General features: G+C 42.9%; 1 protein-coding gene across 2 annotated transcripts in view; it reads left to right on the top strand.

Annotated features, from left to right (window-relative positions):
* The first annotated feature begins 668 nt into the window (after positions 1-668).
* The window catches only part of sorbs3 (sorbin and SH3 domain containing 3), a 45,221-nt gene continuing 39,889 nt past the window's right edge, over positions 669-6,000 (top strand). Inside the window, exon 1 of one of the 2 annotated variants that reach the window (XM_021621532.2) lies at positions 669-862. The gene's annotated coding sequence lies outside the window, so the exon portion shown is untranslated. Of the gene's footprint in view, positions 863-3,986; positions 4,006-6,000 lie in introns of those variants that run through there. The other variant, XM_021621533.2, reaches the window with a different exon arrangement.

Here is a 6,000-nt window from a genome sequence, read left to right as displayed (position 1 = left end):
GTATTATGGTGGCAGCATAATTTCTCTTCTAAAATAGGTTTTGAAAGAGTTATTTTCAATTGTGGGATAATAATAATCAAAGCAGATAATGTCCATGGACATGTTTCTCTTTTGTGGGGTATGGGGGGCCCCTCAAAGGCATTTTGAAATGGGCCCAAAAATCGCTAACCCCAACCCTAATCTTAGCTTCATGTCAACAACCTGGCTCAACCATAACCATAACCATAACCCTAAACCCTAAACCCTAACCCGTAACTTCTACTTTAGGCAACATGTTGGAAATTATGTTGGGTAAATACTTAATCTGACCACTAAGTGGCAGTGTTACACTGCTAATGAAGAGCTAGGCTACACCTTCTAAATTCAAGAGGCAGATCACAGGCCACAAGTTTAATACAAACAGTTGTGTGACTTGAGCCACATTGAAACCAATGCCATAACCCACTAAATATCAATTTCTTATACACCTTTCTTCTTAATTTATGGTTGGTGTGACTCAGCTGATGGTAAGGTGACATGATGCTGGAAGCCTGGAACAGTTGGTTTTCTCTCATGAGGAGATAATGTGGAGGGAGGGGAACAGAGAGGGTTGTTGATCTCACAGCACAGCCAGGCTGTTAAATATTTATCTTGGATGGCAGAGCGGAGCTGGATTGCAGTCAGGACAGAGAGAGATAGAGAGAGCCAGAGAGAGGAGGAATCCACTAGTCCACCATGGGCCTGAAGAATATCTGAGGACTGAGTCAGACGCTGGGTAAGACAGAGGGGCCAGCCAGCCTCTCTACCACAGGTTGTCAGGAATAACAACAAAACTAAGGAACTCTGTGAAGCGAAACAGGAGGAATAACGTTGTACCTGTACTGTAAGTATACTTTCTGGACCAGATTATCTTTACTTCTGCACAGGTTGTTTATGTTGAGAAACAGGTTGTTTATACTGCTGTCATAACAGCTGTCATTACAACAGTTTAAAGGTAATTTCTTCAACCACTACCACATTCAATAAGTTTCTTGTTCTTCAACATGTTTGATATTCTAAAGTAGAAAGCAGTTACCAATGTGTCCACTTTACACTGCTGTCCTGCAACATACTACAGTACTTTCCTCTGCAACACACTACTTCCCAAACTGGGTGGGCAAGAGAGGCCTGCCTTTACAGCATGGGGATTGCTGTTTTTGGAGCAGACCATGGAAACACTGATTCTTCTCCTCCAGCTTTGGGCATGTGTATATCATGTAAATGTGTGACTAAGTGCGTTAGTGTGAGCCCAGGTTTGTATTTTGAATTTGTGTATTCGTGCAGAGATAGCAACCCTAGTATTGCATTGCTTTGTGTCAACTTACATTATGACTCAAGGTTTAGTTTAGCAAATCTGCATCTCATTCTCTCACACCAACCTTTTTCAGAGCATTTCTTTTTATTCTGTACGTAAATCCGAGACAGTCCATTTAGTATTATATGTTACGTTTCGTATGGTATGTATTCATTTGTGGATGTCCATCACCCTTTTTGTATAAAACAGTGGGGCAAAAAAGTATTTAGTCAGCCACCAATTGTGCAAGTTCTCCCACTTTAAAAGATGAGAGAGGCCTGTAATTTTCATCATAGATACATTTCAACTATGACAGACAAAATGAGAAAAAAAATCCAGAAAACCACATTGTAGGATTTTTAATGAATTTATTTGCAAATGATGGTGGAAAATAAGTATTTGGTCAATAACAACAGTTTATCTCAATACTTTGTTATATACTCTTGTTGGAAATGACAGAGGTCAAACTTTTCTGTAAGTCTTCACAAGGTTTTCACACACTGTTGCTGGTATTTTGGCCCATTCCTCCATGCAGATCTCCTCTAGAGCAGTGATGTTTTGGGGCTGTTGCTGGGCAACACGGACTTTCAACTCCCTCCAAAGATTTTCTATGGGGTTGAGATGGGGTTGAGATCTGGAGACTGGCTAGGCCACTCCAGGACCTTGAAATGCTTCTTACGAAGCCACTCCTTCGTTGCCCGGGCGGTGTGTTTGGGATCATTGTCATGCTGAAAGACCCAGCCACATTTCATCTTCGATGCCGTTGCTGATGGAAGGAGGTTTTCACTCAAAATCTCACTATACATGGCCCCATTCATTCTTTCCTTTACATGGATCAGTCGTCCTGGTCCCTTTGCAGAAAAATAGCCCCAAAGCATGATGTTTCCACCCCCATGCTTCACAGTAGGTATGGTGTTCTTTGGACGCAACTCAGCAATCTTTGTCCTCCAAACACGACGAGTTGAGTTTTTACCAAAAAGTTATATTTTGGTTTCATCTGACCATATGACATTCTCACAATCTTCTTCTGGATCATCCAAATGCTCTCTAGCAAACTTCAGACAGGCCTGGACATGTACTGGCTTAAGCAGGGGGACACGTCTGGCACTGCAGGATTTGAGTCCCTGGCGGCGTAGTGTGTTACTGATGGTAGGCTTTGTTACTTTGGTCCCAGCTCTCTGCATGTCATTCACTAGGTCCCCCCGTGTGGTTTTGGGATTTTTGCTCACCGCTCTTGTGATCATTTTGACCCCACGGGGTGAGATCTTGCGTAGAGCCCCAGATCGAGGGAGATTATCAGTGGTCTTGTATGTCTTCCATTTCCTAATAATTGCTCCCACAGTTGATTTCTTCAAACCAAGCTGCTTACCTATTGCATATTCAGTCTTCCCAGCCTGGTGCAGGTCTACAATTTTTTTTCTGGTGTCCTTTGACAGCTCTTTGGTCTTGGCCATAGTGGAGTTTGGAGTGTGACTGTTTGAGGTTGTGGACAGGTGTCTTTTATACTGATAACAAGTTCAAACAGGTGCCATTAATACAGGTAACGAGTGGAGGACAGAGGAGCCTCTTAAAGAAGAAGTTACAGGTCTGTGAGAGCCAGAAATCTTGCTTCTTTGTAGGTGACCAAATGCTTATTTTCCACCATAATTTGCAAATAAATTCATAAAAAATCCTACAATGTGATTTTCTGGATTTTTTTCTTCTCATTTTGTCATAGTTGAAGCGTATCTATGATGAAAATTACAGGCCTCTCTCATATTTTTAAGTGGGAGAACTTGCACAATTGATGGCTGACTAAATACTTTTTCCCCCCACTGTATGTTAAAAATTACAATTCGTATTGTATGCTACAAATTTGCAAAACGTATGATATTTTACGAATTCTAGCTAGGTGGCTAACGTTAGCTAGGCTCGGGCTTAGGTTAGGGTTAAGTTAGGATTTAGGGGAATGGTTAGCTAAAAAGGTTAAGGTAAGGGTTAGGATTAGGGTTAGGGGAAGAGTTAGCTAACATGTTAAGTAGTTGCAAAGTAACTCAAAAGTAGTAAGTAGTTGAAAAGTTGCTGATTAGCAAAAATGCTAAAGTAGTCCATGACGAGATTCAAACTCTCCACATTTGGGTTACTAGACGCTCGCGCTGTACTCCCACCCATCCACCCCAACCAAGTAACGTTCTGTCTTTTGTAACCACACCAAAAGTAACATATCATACTCATGCAAGTCAGATTTACATTTACTATGTCAAGTCTAGTTTATGATACCAGGCTGCTCACACAGGCCTTAGACTGTGAATGGAGCACCATACTATTACTGGATCCATCTCAAACAAAAGTCTGTTTATTTAGATGGCTATGGAAATGGCCTCCTCGGTTCCTGCTCATGGAACACAAAAGGTCGGTGCCACTGAGGCTGTGCCTGCATGGGGATTTCTATTATTTCCAGCTGCAGATGGAAACTATTACAAAGTCGCTGTATAGTGGAGTGGGGGGGTGCATGCTCAAACACACACCCACACACACATACATACACACATACAGTCACTCACTGACACAAAAAAAACATTCAAACTCAAGCTCGCAGAAGATAAAAGACACCCTGTTGGCTGGAGAGAGTGAAAAAGAGCAGCAGTGGTTCTCTCCCTCCCTCCTTCTTTTTCTTTCTCAAGAACACCTCTCTACTCAGCCTGCACTGCTCTGTAAGTACAACTCTCTCTCTCTCTGTCTGTCTCTGGTGCTCCACACCAAGAATAAAAAACAGTTCATATTGTGAGACTCCTGCTCTCTCTCTTCTGCTCTATCACTTAGAGGACTGAAGAGATCAGGAGCATAATGACAGGATTATACACTTGAACTGTGGGAACTGGGACTCTGTTTATCTTTAGTTCTCCATGTGTGTCAATTACTTTTTGTCTGAATATTGTTAAACAGTAACAGCATAGTAGTTCTGGTAGAGTTCTAACATTGTGTTAGGGAGGAGCTATCTTTCACTGTCTATGGTTGAGCAGATAGGAATCAGAACTCCACGGAAAAACAGGTTTCTGCTGTTTCCATGGCTGTTGTTTTGGGCTAAGAGCTATACTGAATGAAACCACTTCAGTGTTTCACTTCTGGTTATGCTGTGCATGTTCATGTACACATACTGTATACGTTAATTTGTTAATTCGTTAATTCGTTCATTCAACATGCCAGTGTTTTATCATGATCATTTTGTTATCATCCCGTATGTGAAGGGCTTACTAGTAATTTAACTATCATTTCCACTTCTATGGCTTTGGTGCTTGTTCTCTGTTTAGCTTGTTTAAAAAAAAAATGTACCCCCTTTTTTCTCCACAATTTTGATTTTGTCTCTTCACGGCAACTCTCCAACTGGCTCGGGAGAGGCGAAGGTCGAGTCATGCGTCCTCAGAAACATGACCCGCCAAACCGCGCTTCTTAACACCGGCCCGCTTAACTCGGAAGCCAGCGGCACCAATGTGTTGGAGGAAACACTGTTCAACTGACAACCGAAGTCAGCCGGCAGGCGCCCGGCCCACCACAAGGAGTCGCTAGAGCACGATGAGCCAAGTAAAGCCCCCCCAGCCAAACCCTCCCTTAACCCGGAAAACGCTGGGCCAATTGTGCGCCGTCCTATGGGACTCCCGGTCACGGCTGGTTGTGACACAGCCTGGGATCAAACCTGGGTCTGTAATGACGCCTCAAGCACTGTGATGCAGTGCCTTAGACTGCTGCGCCACTCAGGAAGCCCTAGCTGGGTTGTTTTATCCTAGTAGTAGATAACCTTGAGAGCTCCAAATGGATAATGATTATTCAGATTCTTCTTTGGGCAAACCACCACAAGCATATCTTCTTGTGTTCATTCCTCTACTCTTATACTCAGGGTGAATAAGTGCTGTGCATCTTAGTGCTGATAGAGAGAACGAAATAGAGGTTTCTTATCATAGGTTAACTCTCAGAAGAGCATTCCTCTAAGTAGAGTCTAAGCAGAGGTATGCATGGGAATGGTGGGCTTCACCATCAGTCAGCATTATGGCTCATAGGGTTGGGAGATGGACCGACCGCTGTCACCAAAGGTTTGTGTACAAGCAAAACAAACCAACAACCCCCATGGTGCTGTTGTGTCCTTCTGAAAGGCATTGTAAGAACACTGTCACATTGTACACTGAGTGTACAAAATATTATCTTTCCATGACATAGACTGACTTGGTGAATCCAGATTTAAGCTATGATCTCTTATTGATGTCACCTGTTAAATCCACTTCAATCAGTGTAGATGAAGTGGATAAAATGAGTCAAAGAAGGCTTTTTAAGCCTTGAGACGATTAAGACATGGATTGTGTATGTGTGCCATTCAGAGGGTGAATGGGCAACACAAAACATCAAAGTGCCTTTGAACGGAGTATGACTGTGTCGAGAACTGCAACGCTGCTGGGTTTTCACCTTCAATTTTCCCGTGTGTATCAAGAATGGTCCACCACCCAAACAACATCCAGCCAACTTGACACAACTGTGGGAAGCATTGGAGTTACAATGTGCCAGCATCCCTGTGGAACACTTTCAACACCTTGTAGAGTCCATGCCCAACGAATTGAGGCTGTTCTGAGGGGAAAAGGAGGTGCAACTCAATATCAGGAAGGTGTTCCTATTGTTTTGTTCACTCAGTGTGTGTCCGGCTGTATGGGAGACGGTGATGA

Source organism: Oncorhynchus mykiss, chromosome 11 (assembly GCF_013265735.2).
Source record: "Oncorhynchus mykiss isolate Arlee chromosome 11, USDA_OmykA_1.1, whole genome shotgun sequence".
NCBI lineage: Eukaryota > Metazoa > Chordata > Actinopteri > Salmoniformes > Salmonidae > Oncorhynchus > Oncorhynchus mykiss.
This window is presented reverse-complemented; position numbering and strand designations above follow the sequence as displayed.